Source organism: Lonchura striata, chromosome 4A, assembly GCF_050655825.1.
Source record: "Lonchura striata isolate lonStrDom1 chromosome 4A, ASM5065582v1, whole genome shotgun sequence".
NCBI classification, from domain to species: domain Eukaryota; kingdom Metazoa; phylum Chordata; class Aves; order Passeriformes; family Estrildidae; genus Lonchura; species Lonchura striata.
The window spans coordinates 14,082,344-14,097,051 of NC_140742.1; the positions used below are offsets into that span (position 1 = coordinate 14,082,344).

The 14,708-nt window shown below is 35.7% G+C and overlaps 1 long non-coding RNA gene across 1 annotated transcript in view; it reads right to left on the reverse strand.

Moving 5' to 3' along the window:
* LOC146763289 (uncharacterized) overlaps positions 1 to 14,505 on the reverse strand; it is a 30,460-nt gene extending 15,955 nt beyond the window's left edge. Inside the window, exons 1-2 of the long non-coding RNA XR_014952532.1 lie at positions 13,931 to 14,505; positions 1,129 to 1,216 (exon numbers count right to left, since the gene is read on the reverse strand). This is a non-coding gene — a long non-coding RNA (uncharacterized LOC146763289). The remainder of the gene's footprint in view (positions 1 to 1,128; positions 1,217 to 13,930) is intronic.
* Positions 14,506 to 14,708: the final 203 nt, after the last annotated feature.

A 14,708-nucleotide genomic window follows, 5' to 3' on the forward strand; every position in this document is an offset into this window, starting at 1 on the left:
TAAGAACCACTATGCCTATGACAGGCTCCTTAATGATTGCCTAAACATCATTCAGATGGCAATTCCTTGGGTTTTTTTTTGTTTTTTTTTTTCAATATATCATCCATTTCAGAGTGACTCCTGGTGTGGGAGAGAGTCTGCTTCAATATACAGTTAAACTCTGCACTCCACCTTATAGCATCATTTAATGCTCAACTTGTGTGTCTGTAAATAACACATTATGAGGAGCTCAGAAAGGCAGCCTAGCAACATTAGGAAAAAAAACCAAACAAGCATAATGAAAAGTCTTAAAATTCACTTTCAGAAAAAAAAAAAAGTCTATTTTGGGAAAAGGACAGTAATATTTAAAAAATCAAGATAACACATATTAAAATACATTTCAAAAATTTATTATTAAACTTGCAGCATTTACCAGCAGCTACCACACTGTGGCATCCTATGACAACACAGTATTTGACTGTGTATTCAAAAGAAATTAACATCCAAAAGAACAGAAACACTCCTGATAATCTAATGCAAGATATGTGGATAAATTCTGACATTTTAATAGCCAAAAACCTAAGATGGTAGATTTTACGTCACTCAGAAGGCTGCTTAAATTTTCTTTTACTGAGGAACATTTAATCTGCAACCTTTGCAGTTATCTATAAAATGTTTCAAAGTTGTAAAAAATTAAAAAAAAAAAAAAAACAAAACAAAAAAAAAAAAAAGAAAAAAACAACAGTCCAGGGTATTGACAATAAAAAAATTCCTAGTTAGGAGGAAATGAAAAATTACTATCCATGTAAAGTTCATTTGTACTGAGTTATTCCAGTCTTTCAGTGGTATATTATTCATGCTACTGTCTATAGTTTTATCCTAAAATAATAAGCATTTTGTTTTGTTTTTGTATAAAGAGAGCTTATTTTATAATTAAAGCAGAAATATTACTCCATCTTCTGTGTACAGAAGTCACTATTATTGGCCTAGATACTTTATGGTGGATGTTGAATATTAGAATAAATCGAAAATCTTCCCAAATTATGCAGCACAGCTCCATTAATACATAAAGATTTTATCATGATTAATGGTAGTTTAATGCATACTTAAGGAATGAAAAATAATTTGTCCCACAAAATGGGTTACCACCTTGTCAGTTCAGAAGACTCAGTTTTCCTGTGACCTTCCAATAAATGCAAGTGAGTCAGAGGTTCATTAGCCACATTCCTTGAATCACCTAGAAAAATACAATGGAACTCAAATTTTCAAGTCCATCACTGGTCTATTACAAAACTTTTTGCAATTTCTGGGCTGAATGCAATCATGGAATGAATATATATTGGAACAGGGGACTGATCAGCAAGAACCACCCAGATCAGTCTTCTGGCTTTTCAATCTGATACCAGAACAACAGTTGTTCCAAGTCATTCATTTTGTAGTACATTACCCTTCACAAAGACATAGATATGTACACATCCATTTTTAATGGAATGCTCTTTACTGTAAGCCAGCTGACAAAGTGCTCTATCTGTGATGCTTTCAGAGGAGTTAGGCTGTGTGGAATCCTCTTACACCTCCATACAGCAGGTCTAAAAAAGCCATAACCTAAGTCTTTTGTTACAGCTAAAGGTTTGAAGGCTGGATAATTTGTTCAGGTGGGGGGTATTGTTATCTCAAGAGCTGTAGATGGTTACCACAGACCTACGAATTTGTTATCGCAGCTGGAAGAAAATGACTTTTTGTGAAATGGCTCGTCTGAGCTATCATACCTAATGCAGTGTGGATTCAGACATGGAGGGCTGACTGGGCTGTAGGAGGAGAACAGCTAGATCTGCCACCAAGAGTTTGGAAATGTGACATGACGCATTGTACATGTGCTGCAAAGTGGCACGATGGCAAGTTGGTTGGCCTGGAAAATAGAAGCCTTTTTTCCCTGAGGCCTGCTTGACATCACATCATGAATAGCTATTAAATTGCTTTTAGGTTTATTCAGTGCACTCAGCAGGTATACAACAGAAAGGATAAAAGATTATGTGCCAAATGAGACACAATGATCCTTCTCCCAGTGTGCAAATGATTGCTGAAACTTGCTCTCTGATGAAATGCGAGGTCACTGAAAACTACCCCAGCCAGCTTTGAACATAAAATTAGGTTCAAAACAGTGCCTCTGTAACGATGAGATGCTCTGCCCAGACCAATAAAATACACGTTCCCAGGATCACTTCAGTGCCTTCCATACAGCTGTAGTGATTCACACCTCAGCCTTCAGGGGATGGCAATTTCCTCAGGAATCCTGATTTCAGTACTTCACTTTGATAAGCCAGAGGCAAAACCATACCCAAACACCCCACCCCCAGCCCTCAAAAAAAAAAAAAGAAGTTTGACTATGAGAAAGAACTTTTTGATAAGCACAAAAAGTGCCCCAAAACCCCACTGAGAACTGGGGAAAGTTAACTCAAATATTTGCCTATACCATAAGCTTCTCTGTGATTTTGGGGTTTTTATGCCAACTGGGATAACCAGAGCTATAAAGATGGAGAAACCTGGGAGCAAATCTTGCATTGACAATTTGGACAACTGCTTCAGTATCTTGATCTACACAGATTAATAAAGATCATACAAGCCAAAATCCTTCTTTGTTCTCCATATAGCCAATGAGGTGTCTTGAGGCAGGATATACCCATTGGCCCCTTTGCCTATATATAGAGAAAGAGGCTCCTGGCAAGTGTTTCCCCCTCTGTGAAACGTAAATTTTAAGGAATTTAGAGATTTTAGAGGAGCTAAGATTTTAGAGATAAGCCTTACTAGAGTTGATTAAAATAAATGAGTAGGCTTTGATGAAGTTAAGAGTCAGTAGTTAACTAATAATTGATTGCTTGTCAGCACAATGTTTAGTTAGCTGGGTTTATAATGAAGAATATAGAAAATGACAAATAGCTTTTAGGAACATAAGACAATTGTGGGCCTCCTCTGTTCTGAAACCAATGGAAGACAAGGAATGGGAGGTCTACCAAGAGTTCATTTGTCACATTTGCATTGAAAAGGTAGAAAGGTCAGAACGAGGAAGACTTTATTGACTTCCTCATTTTGGGACCCCTCCCCATGAAAGGGACACCGACCCATTTCAAGGAACAAACTACGCATGCTTAATAGTTTTTGGAGTAATTAGCATACAGAGCAGGGAATGGGATGTACCAAAATGATGAATATGTATTTGTATTTTGGGTATTCAGTACTTGTATGGATAAAAGGGCTCTGTAATCACCTGGAAGCCATGGTGTGGATTTGGGAGCGATCCCACACACAATAAACATACACTTTCTAGATTTATACTGTTAGAGAGTTTTTGTCCGTCACAGTTGGATATCAGTACTAGAGCAATATCCATATTTTTTTAATAAATCACCTTGATTACTGTATTCAATATTCCTCAGTCAGTGAAGGCTGAGTTTTTCAAAGACATTCAGAGATCTATAAAACCTGGGAAGGTTTTTAAAGAAGTCCTCAAAGTGAGGTGTCTTCCCAAACTTGGATCATTTTTCTGTGAGGTGTTCTTTCATCTTCCTTTCCTTCTCTTATTCCTTTAGTTACTTTCTTTATGTTTCAAAAGTTTGTTTCACTTAATAGTTGTATATCCTCTAAATGCAACCCAGAGTCTTTAAATTCAAAAGGAAGAAAAAATAGTCACCCCAAAATTTTACCTTAGAAAAAAACCTCAAAGATCTAAAAAACAAATAAAAAGCTTGAGAGAAGACTTTCTGCAAGGTCACATGGCCCCATTCTCCTACTCATGCCCAGTGAAAACTGCCTTTAAATGGTCTCACTAATTTAAAAAAAAAAAAATCTAAAATACCATAAAGAATAAATGTATTCAGGCAGCAGCAGATGACCCTGAATTCAGACACTTTGCCCCAAACACAAGGCCATTTATTTTTTTTTTTTAACTTGACTGTTGGTTTTGGTTTGTTTTTTGAACAGCAATCATCTTGGTTTATAAGTCTGAATTTTAGTCCATGCATAAAAATATTAAGATAGAGAAACAGGAACTTTACTTCTATGTGCTCCCCATCTATTTATTATATGTTTTTAAAAACCCACAATAGCATGACCACAGATAATATGGTTACACCAGCACTGTCAACATTGAGAAATTCGGAAAAAAAAACCAAGACGAAACAGGTTCAAGATATGATTTCTCTATCAGGAGGAGGGATCTGAAAAGAATCAAAAATGCATTAAGAAGGGTGACATGTTCGGTAAATTGGAGGCAAGGCAATTCCTGTAAATCTTGTTATATTAAATTTAAAGCTATCCAGGATATAGACAACAAAGTGCTCTCACTGGGCTCTTTAGATGGACATCAATTAAGGTTGTGTATTTGTTTTTCCCTGTTGCTCCTAGGATATGTCATGTCTTTCAGCTTTCAAGTTGTTTTTTCCAGTTGGAGAGAGAGAATTAATCAATAATTATATCAAGAAGAAACATTTGTCTTGGTCAGAACTGCACTTCTAAGAGAGTAGTTCTTCAGGTAGCTCCAAAAATTCTCTATTTTGCTGACTTAATCTCACAGGAAGTAAATAGAACTTCACAGGAAGTAAATAAAATTTAGCAAACCTTTAGACAACAGGAAGTCTTTTTTCAATATTCCTAAATTTTAATTTTAGTGAAATTTTTAAGCTAAGCTGTTACTTTAAGAAACTTGGTAGAAAATAAAGGACAATTGTGCCATAAAACAAAGTAACCTCCCAGTGTTTATTGTTAGGGAAAATTAGGTATCCAGAAAAGAACTAAGACTGCCTTGTGGCTGAGGTGCAACAGGCAGGTTCTAAAGCAGTCAGAGTAATGTATTTTCTCCCTGGGTTAAAGTAGCCTATTCCACTGCAGCATGGTGGAGCACGGATGTACCAGATGTGGTTTTGTGTCATTTGTGGCAGCCAAGTGTTAGCACAGCACAGGGACACTGCCCAAGTGTTCATTTGGTTTGAAGGGGTTTAATCCCCTTTGCTAAATCAGATTTGTCAGGATTTGATCACTAATAGACAAAGTGTTAGTATTTGATAAATTCTTAGCACAGTCCAAGTGACACAACAGTGAGAGATCAGGCAAAAGTGCTGAGGCACTTTTATTAGGGGGAAATGGAAATAAGATTAGCCAATGACTCTTGCACTGCCTTCCTAAATCATCCAAGAACAGGCATGATTTTACCTGAATGAGACAGAATTTTGCAGCCTTCCCTCTGTCAGTCCTAGGCAGTAGAAAGTACTCAGTAACATCAGCAGATGTTACTCTAAACAATCTCAGCCTACCTGAAAACAGGCAAGAAAGGCAGGAATGCCACTGGGCTTCCCTGGATCACTCAGGGTGTTTAGGATAAGAGCACAGGATGTTGACAAAATGACAAACTCTGCAAGGTTTTAAACCTTCTGTGTCTTCCCCATTGCAGTGATCTTGCCCTGCTAACCCTGGATCTCACTGGGGGGACACGCAGCATCAGCATCCCATAACCCAGCAGCACCTTACTTATGACTGTCACAGACTGGATGAGCAAAGGCAGAGATTACCAAATGTAGCAGACCACAGAGGACCACTTGAAAACTTAAAAAGATTATTGAGAGAAAAGAAAAGCTTTTTAATTCAATTTAGGAGTATTTTCTTTTGTGCTTTAGTCAAATTATGGCTTCATTCAACTAATCCCATATCTGGGTTTCCAGCTCAGTCACCCAACTCCACTCCATCTAGGAAAGATTTTTTTAATATATTTTTTTTTAAATGCTTACCCTTTATTTCTGACATTGTGGCTATTTTCAATTGTTCTTTGGTTGCCTCCTGCATTACCACATTTCTTAATATATACAACTTAAAAATTTATAAAGGAGTGTAGTAATAGCCACACTCACATTTTCAATTATTTAAAAATGAATTATGATAGTAAAGTGCAACAAATCCAGATTCTATTGCATCATCTTGGGAGAGTCATAGTAAATGTTGCTTCAAAGTCACTGCCTGTAGAGAATACAAGCCTTTTGCTCAGTTCAGGTATCATATAATTTAATGAAGCAAAAAAAAATTACCAAGACTTGGGCTAGTATTATTTAATCACTTTAATATTAAAATATGAATGGAAAGACAAAGAAAAATTAGGAGACATCTCTACGTGAATGTAATTGATTTTGCTATTGACAACAGGAAGCTTTTTTCTCAATATTCCTAAAAGAGAGCAATACTAAAGCCTTAATCTGAAACAATAATAGACAGATGCAGAGTTAAGAAGCCAGCACAGGATTTCATTATGTCCTGGCTCATTTTGGATCTCCTCATACAAATCACTAAACCTGGCAGGAGAAAGAAGTTAAGATAATTCAACAAGAAGACGTGAGCCAAATATTTGCGAGTTCTACTCTTCAAACTAAAGAATAAAATTCTGGAAAATATATTTCCTATTTTACAAAAATAACCCCAAAAAAGACCAAAACAACTAAGTTCATCTTGTGGCTGAGATTCAGTTCTATGGAATATAAAACAAGATAGAGTTTTGTGGTCAAGGCATAATCCTCTGAAGATATTGTTTAGTAATCATACATCTTTAACTGCATTAGTGTTAGCTTGTGCATCTATGGATGCCTGTTGCTACTTAATTTTAAAAGGTTTCTAATCTTGTAATGAAACTGTACTTTTGGCCAGCCACAAAGCAGAATCTGATTTGAGCATTATAATGTAATTAATCATGGATTTTAGTGTCTCATTTGAAATAATTTATTCAGATTTGAAAAATACACTGCATGTCTCTGATTGCATTACATAAAAAGCAAATAAACTATATAATTGAAAATTAACCACATGGATTATTTGTCATAAAAGGGAATTACTTGGAGGTCAGAGATTGGTCTCAAACTGGTTGCAATTTGACTTCTGTTTAGTCACTTGCAGCTGTGCAACCAGACACAACCTCTGTTGCTTGATTTGTATTCACTTAGTGCTGGAAAGGTGATTGGAAAATTTGGGTCCATGGTGCTCAGACTCAAAATAGACATCACATTTGGTGGAAAAATATCAATATTACAGTGCAATCTGTACTTATAAGAGCCTTCATCGAATGTTAAAGGAATATAAAAAAAATGAAAATAAAAAGAGGAACTGTATGGCCTTTGGAGATGCACAGCACAGAACATAATTGTTCTGATTTCCACCCACAGGTTTTGTATTTTCAAATATCATCCAAACCTGAAGGATATCTGGAGCAGTAACATTTTAGTGCATTATTTCTGAAAGCACTCTCCATGTGAAAGCACTCCCCAGTCATCACCCATGTCTGTAATAACACCTGGCAATTAGGACATGAAATAGGCAATTTTCAAATTATGGCCCAGAGTGCTCACAGAAAAACTGGAAATGTGTGTGTGTTACCTGGCTGCTTTGGTACCTGCAGTGTGAGGAGAGCTTCCTGGTGCTCAGCTGATGCTACATCTGAGGAGAGGTGAACAAGCAACCTCGTGGGTGTTTAAAGCACACAATAGAGCTGAATGAGAGTGGTGGAAGAGCAGGACACCAGGCTCTGGATGAAGGAAAGACGTAGCTCAGAGTAAGGAGGAATCTGAGACCACGCTGAGAGTAAGAGCTCACACTTCATGACCTCTGCTGGTGGAGCTTCTGAACTAAAAATGAGAGACAGCTCTTCTGCTTCTCTCCCGTCTTTGTTTACACTGAAAAACAAGAGAAAATCAGAGCCCACGGCAACAGGTCCATGTCCTTCTAATGCAGGTTGTGCCTGAGCAGAGCATGGGGAAGAATCTTCTCTCATGACCCACTAAACAAAATACCTTTTGGCAAATTTTCTCTCCCCTGCTCAGCTGAGGAAGAGAAACACAGTAGTTTGGTGTCCAGCCATGGTCAACCCACAGTCCTTTTTATTGCCCACCTCTTCTGCCTCCTCCTTTAATGGTCTTACTTCCCTGCTTTCCATGACCTCCCAATTTGTCAATCAGCACAAACTTCCCTGACATGTTTTGACCTTTAAAATTCATAGGTAAAATAACATTTTTTAATTCAAAATAATTCACTGTAAAACCTTGCTCTATTTATGAGGAAGGAGCTAGGCTATCCACATCAATATTTTATAATGTGTTCTGCCAAATTAGTCAGAGACAAATTAATTAGTCATGACACTCCACAGAAAAAGCCTCTTTGGTTTCTATGAAACCATTTATCAGGTGTGGTATTATGATGAACAATACATCAAAATGTGGCGCCAGAAGACCAACTGTAGCAAAAGTACTATCCTTTCATTTTCTCTGTTGTTCTACACTGCATAAAGATAATTTCACCCTTAAGAGAACAGCATATTCATGTAGACTCGTGCACTGAAATAATCTTGCCAGATTATTACCTAAAACTAGAACTAAGCAGATTTGATGTATTACTAGTTTGCTTTCAAGTCCCGTCAACTTTTCCACCATTATGTCAGTCAGCACAAAACCACAGAATTTATTGGATATATTCGATTCTAATAGGGAGCTCTCCCTTGCTACCTAGTCTTGGCCCACTGCATCTGCTCTTTGCTTGAATTCATCTTCTGCCTATGAGCTTATAAATTAGTACCCCCTCCAAATATACAGAACAAATCATTGCCTTAGTTTACACCTGTAGTATCTGCACTTTGCTAAATGAAGAAAAATGATGAAAATGCACATACTGCAGCTGTCTTGAATGTCTGTACAACAAAGATAATTCTGTGACTGGCATAATTTTTAAACAACTCTCCTACTGGTTTGTGTGTCTTTGTGTGCTCATTTTCAAGCAATATTAAAGATTTGATGGCATGCCATTTGAAACCTCTGGGAGAATTATTATCACTCAACCTAAGGAAAGGCTTCTAAAGCCATTCAATGCAATTGTGCTGCTCAGCTGATATGGACAATTACATATTTCCTTGTAGACCAAATTCTCTTCCTGGAGCTCAATGAAATGCAAGGCAGAAATAACAGCAATGTGCTTAAGAAAAATATCCATAAAATATGCAAGTCTGAATAATTTATTCCTTTCAAAAATATATATATTCAGTGAAAGGCCTGAAAGGAAGTGTGATGAAGGTAAATTAAATGCATTACCTTCCACTACTCTGTTTTTATTCTATGTGGAAAAGTGGCCATTTTATCAGGATGAAAAAAAAATAATGTGAGAATATGTCTACTAAAGTTCAAAGTCAAACTCCGCTCTAATAATATTTGTATACTCATGAGTTAAAAAAAAAAAAAAAATTTCATCTCTTCTGATCCTTCCTGATGCTGAATGATCTGAGTGAATAGAATACAACAAGTGCTTCTCAGATGTACTTACAGCTTTCTATACTTAGTTATTTTCTATATGACCTTTGACTTTGGTAACAGAGATTCAAATTCTGGTAGGAGATGAGAAGAAATGAGCAGATGATTAAAAACACCAGCACAATCCCAGTTTGCATCTGGAAAGGCCAAGTGAAAACTACTGAGGTCTATAGGCCCTATGTGAAATTTAAGTCATCAGAGAGTGAAGTAGAAGAAAGGTTTAGGACATCTTCAAAATTTCATGTATTTAATTACATTTTTTCCAATATGTATTACAAAAATTAGAGGGAATGACACTGACAGAAAACTGGAGAAGTAGTAGCCCTATGGTTCAGATGACTGTTGATAGGATTCACATAAGTCTACAGAAAGTATGAGTATTTTCAGTCTGCCTGAAAGCAGATTCTATGGCAGCACTTAACATTATATTATTACAAATCATCACAGTAAATTCACAGTCAAGTTATTTTCAAGTTTCTGCAGGAGGAAAGGGGCACCAAGGAACCTTCCCTCCCATAAATAACTGATAAGACATAAAATTGTTTGCTAGGAAACCAGTAATTTTTCACTTAAATGGCTATTCTTTTTAACACAGGGTCTTCACAAAATGACTTTTTATTAACACAGAGGCAGTGTTTGAGAATATGCACACTGGTAGCATTCCTAAAGGATCATCTGGTGTGATTAATCAGCTCTCTCAATGCAGATTTCAGAGTACCCTGGCCAAGGAGGCTGCTGTCATGGAGCCACTGCAATGCACCACTTGGAATGAGCAAAGCTTGACAAGTTCTCTCCACATGAAATACCACCATGAACACAATGTGGGATTGAGCATAGGAATAACTATAAAAATGCCTTGGTTTTGAAAAGAGTGATTTGTTTCAAATTATTTCTAGGGCAATATTTTTGAATCAGCTTTTTGCAGTTGATATTTGAGGCAGCATTTCCTCTATCAAGATAGTGATGGAGAGATTAGAATTAATTTTCTTCATAATTATTACATAGTTATTTACAGACTCGCAGATTAATAAATTCCACACCTCCTTCAGGAATAAAAACACTAAATACATTCCAGAACTCCTTCAGAAATTTACATTTAAAGGAAAGAAATCAAAGCACCACATTCACTCCTATTGATTTCCATCTAGAAAGTATGATCTCAGAAACTTTTCAGGCTCTGGAGACCAGAAGACAGACAATCAGTCAGTTCTCTTCCATCAAACACATCTGAGACTCTTCATGACACTGAGATAATTCAGAATTTCTAAGGCCATTCTCTGCATTCATGCCTTCTAATAAAAAGGAAAACATGCGACGCAGTTCTGGAGCAAATTCTATTAAGTAGTATCCTAGAAGACTTAATCACTACAAGAATTTACAGCTCTCCCTATAAAATCTGTTGTAATTGGGGAGCAAAAGGAAAAAGATTAAAATCTTTATTCCACAATCTCATCTTTGAGATACCTGCATTCATAAAGAAGATACCACAGCCCCCTTCCCCTTAGAAACCTGTGCATGTGTGCCACTGCCAAACACCTCAGGGAGAGGGAGCTCAGCTAGAGGGAAAAAAAAAAAAAAGACAGAAAGTTAAAAATAACTTAAACTCCAGAGACTATAATATCCCTTAAGAGACAGGAAAATTTAACTTGACCTGAAAGCTCATGCTGGAACCTAGTTGGTAGTCTTATTACCACAAAAATCCTCACTTACCTTATGCTTTGACTAGATAATTTTCTGGAAGGATATAAACCAGACAAATCCATTTGTCCTTCAGGCTATTGCAAGAGCAGGTGAGGGGGCTTTGTTCTAATGCATTTAGATAAAATACTGCCACACCAAAGCTGCCATTAATCACCATCCTTCCACACACCTTAAGCATGCTGGAAAGACTACACTGCCTGAACAGCTGGTCTGTCCTCCTTATATGTGCAAACATTTTGCAATTTCATATATTTACAATAAATTTTAACATGAGAAATCAAGAATTGACTATAGTTTCCCATCAATGACTTCATAATTTGAATAAGCAGTATTTTGAAATACTGTCAGAATCATTCTTACAAGATGAACCCTTGGCAAGTCTTCAACATTTGTCAAATGTTAATTTAATTATTTTTGGTTTGTGGGAGTTATTAACATTTTAATATGCTAAAATGTGGCCATTTCAAAATAAGCACAGTAAGTAGTTTACAATTCAAATAGATTTGGTTAATTTCATTTAAGAATGGAAATGAGCCTTTTAGTTCCCCCACAAGTCATAAGCATACTTTTACTTACAAAGTAAGCTAGAAGAATTAGAACATTAAATATTCCTGAGAACAATTAATTTACAATTTTAGCCAGGGGCATTTGTAGTGATCATTTGCAATACAATAAAATGAACAGAAACAAAAAACATTTTTATTCAATTCCAAGTTATCAATTTCCTACCACTAAGATTTCATATTGACATAATACTTGCCTTCTGGCTCTTTTCTGAGTCAATTATATAATCTGCATTTGACAGAAATAAGATTTGACTTAGATATTGAAATTTCATCAACATAAAGATGAAATTATATCTTAGTGAAAACAAAAGCAACTAAGGTTGTTAAGGCAACTTGAGTTTTGCAATGACTCGTCTCTTGTGCTTCTTTCCCTTCCCAGTACACTGATTACCTTCCCAGTGCTTGATTATCTAATGCACTGCTGTAGTTAAGGTCTTTTCTACTATCTCATCTCCCTTTATTACACAGATAATAGAATATATTCCTTACAAATACTTCATTAAGTTTTTCCTATCCAGTTCCACCTTAAGTGCCTTAGTTCGTATTCAGCTGCAAATCAGCGAGAAAATGTTCTTCCAGGTCTCTGTAGAAGAGAAAAATATTTTTTTCAGTACTTTTGCTAGTGTCTTATCAAAAGAAATAATAATAAAAAAAAAACCACCACTGCTTTTTCTTATTAATGATGTTTCTTAAGAGTGACTTCATAGATGAAAAGCTGTCTAGTCATGGAAGAACAGACAACCACAAAACTCGACCACAGAGTCCAAAAATGTGCCAGCATCCAATCAATAGGAAAAGGAACTTGTAGAGAAAAATAGGAGCTATTTTCTTCGGTACTTGCTTTTTCTTCAGCATCATGAAAATTGTCTAAACACATAAGTTTCAGACACAAAGGCACTTTTAAGTCACCAGCACCAATGAAAGAATAAATCAGAAAAGACTCCCCTGGCAGAGACTCTGTCTCACTGGGAGGCCAGAGAGGCCGGCAGCAGCTAAATAGTATTAATGGTTTGAAAATTCCAGCTCAGACTCTTAAGGAGAAAATATTCTTTGGACCACCTATCAATGATACTTAATTGATTGATTAATAATCAAGAAGCATTAGGAACGCCTTTTAATATGAATCATTCTTTATATGGCAGCAATTACAATTAATATAATTGAAAAGATATTAGGAAAAATAACTCTTTTGTGGTACAATCTGCTTCTTAGATATTAAGCAATTGCTTCCCATCAGAAAATTTTTGCCTATTATATGCTTCAGTAATTCAGTCTGCTCTATAGCATTCTCCAACTCTTTGCACTAAGGTACAAAATCCTACCACTCAAAGATCCTAATTTGTTTCCCCAAAATAAGCTACAGACTGCCTTAATTTAAAATGCTTATCAGTTATGTGGCAAATAAGCACAATGAAAACCCAAGAGATTTCCTTTTCTATTTTCTCCTAATTAAAAGAATGTCCAAGACAGGATTTGTAAGTTGTAGTTCCACAAAAGATCACAATACTACTCAAATATCTTTTTTATATTTCTTTTCCCTTCTTGATTTTCAAAGTATCTAAATTGCTGAAACAAAAGACCAAGTTGGGTGCAAAGAATGGAACAAATAAGTGCAATCACAACCTGGCAACAGAAGAAGCAACAAAAGCAAGAATTGGTCACTTACTAACAAAAATAACATTTCAGCACTTGACAAATAAAATTCCATCACTTAAAAAATATCTTTAAGGGTAATAAGGATTACACGAATTCTGAATATTGTCAAAACATGATGGGCTTGCCCTATCTCAAATCTGTATTTTTAGGTGTTTTGATCCCTTCTTTGCCTAAAGTAGATGTGGACCATAACTGGAGAGTCTGAATCAAAAGTAGGACACTAAAAAGAAGTTTAAATAATGCTAAATTGCATACTAAAAGTCACTTTTTTACTACAGATAAGCCATGCATAAGACAGCCTTTTTCACAGCTAATTCATTGCAGAGCAGAAATTTTAAAGTGAGAAAAAAAAAACCCACATAAATTCTAGTAAAATCAGCTTTTTGGATTTTTTTTTTTGTGTCACACATTTAAGATTCTACAAGGCATGTATCCATGAGAAATTACTTTTTTAGCTTTTTAACATATTTCCTCGTGAACACACATTAAACCTAAGAGAAGAAGTAGTTCTGGTGGACTGTTAAAGAGTGCTAAAAAGCGCTTAGGAAATATCAGCAATGTAATACAACTTTAAAAAGCAAGCCTAGAAACTGACTTTACAAGTGTTGTCTTGTATTACCTAACTTATCAATCATCAGATGATGCCTTAAACAGGCAATGTCAAAACACATCAAATAATATCTTCTAAGTCATTTATATTTTACTCACCAGGAGGGAGTACTTTGAAGACTGAGGACTATGAGGATACACACAAATTACTATCTTTAACCTGCAATAAAGTAGGCCTGAGATGGTTTATCTCTTCTGCATAGCCTATTTCCTGGAGACAGGTTTAATGTTTGAAATACAGACTCATTCTAAGAAAACTACATCCAGTGGCAAGAAAAAGCACTATACACAGGTATTGAAAAAAAGAAATAAAAAGGAGTAATGTAGGCCACCTGCTGCACTGCCTTCTGAAATTTAGCAAGGAATAATCTCATTTAAGGAACTTAATTGGAGACCTCTCCCCCGCAAACTCAAGTGAATTACTTTGCTCCCACACTTAACCAATAATTACTAGCACCTGATCTTGCACAGTTGCCTGTCAAATATTCCTTTAAGTCTATTTTAGCAGACATGCAGAAATTAAACCTGAAAGTTCACAGGCTTTAGTTCAGTAAGTTTATTGTCCAATATAAAAACCATATAGTTCTAGATTAATTTTGTAAAATTATATTTCAGGACAGTGAATTTCATCGTGTTATGTCTGAATACAATATTCGAAACTGAACACCTGAATACAGTGCTCAAATAAAAATATTTAAAACCAGGGAAATAGTATTTCATGATTCACTTCTTTCAGGCTGATTTTTCCCATTTCATGGAAAATTCAAAATATAATTTTATGCTTAAACAAACATATGTCAAAAATTTCCATTGTTAATCTTCAAAATTTTAAAAACTGAGGCAAATATAAGTACTTTGAAGCTGAGGATTCCTAAAT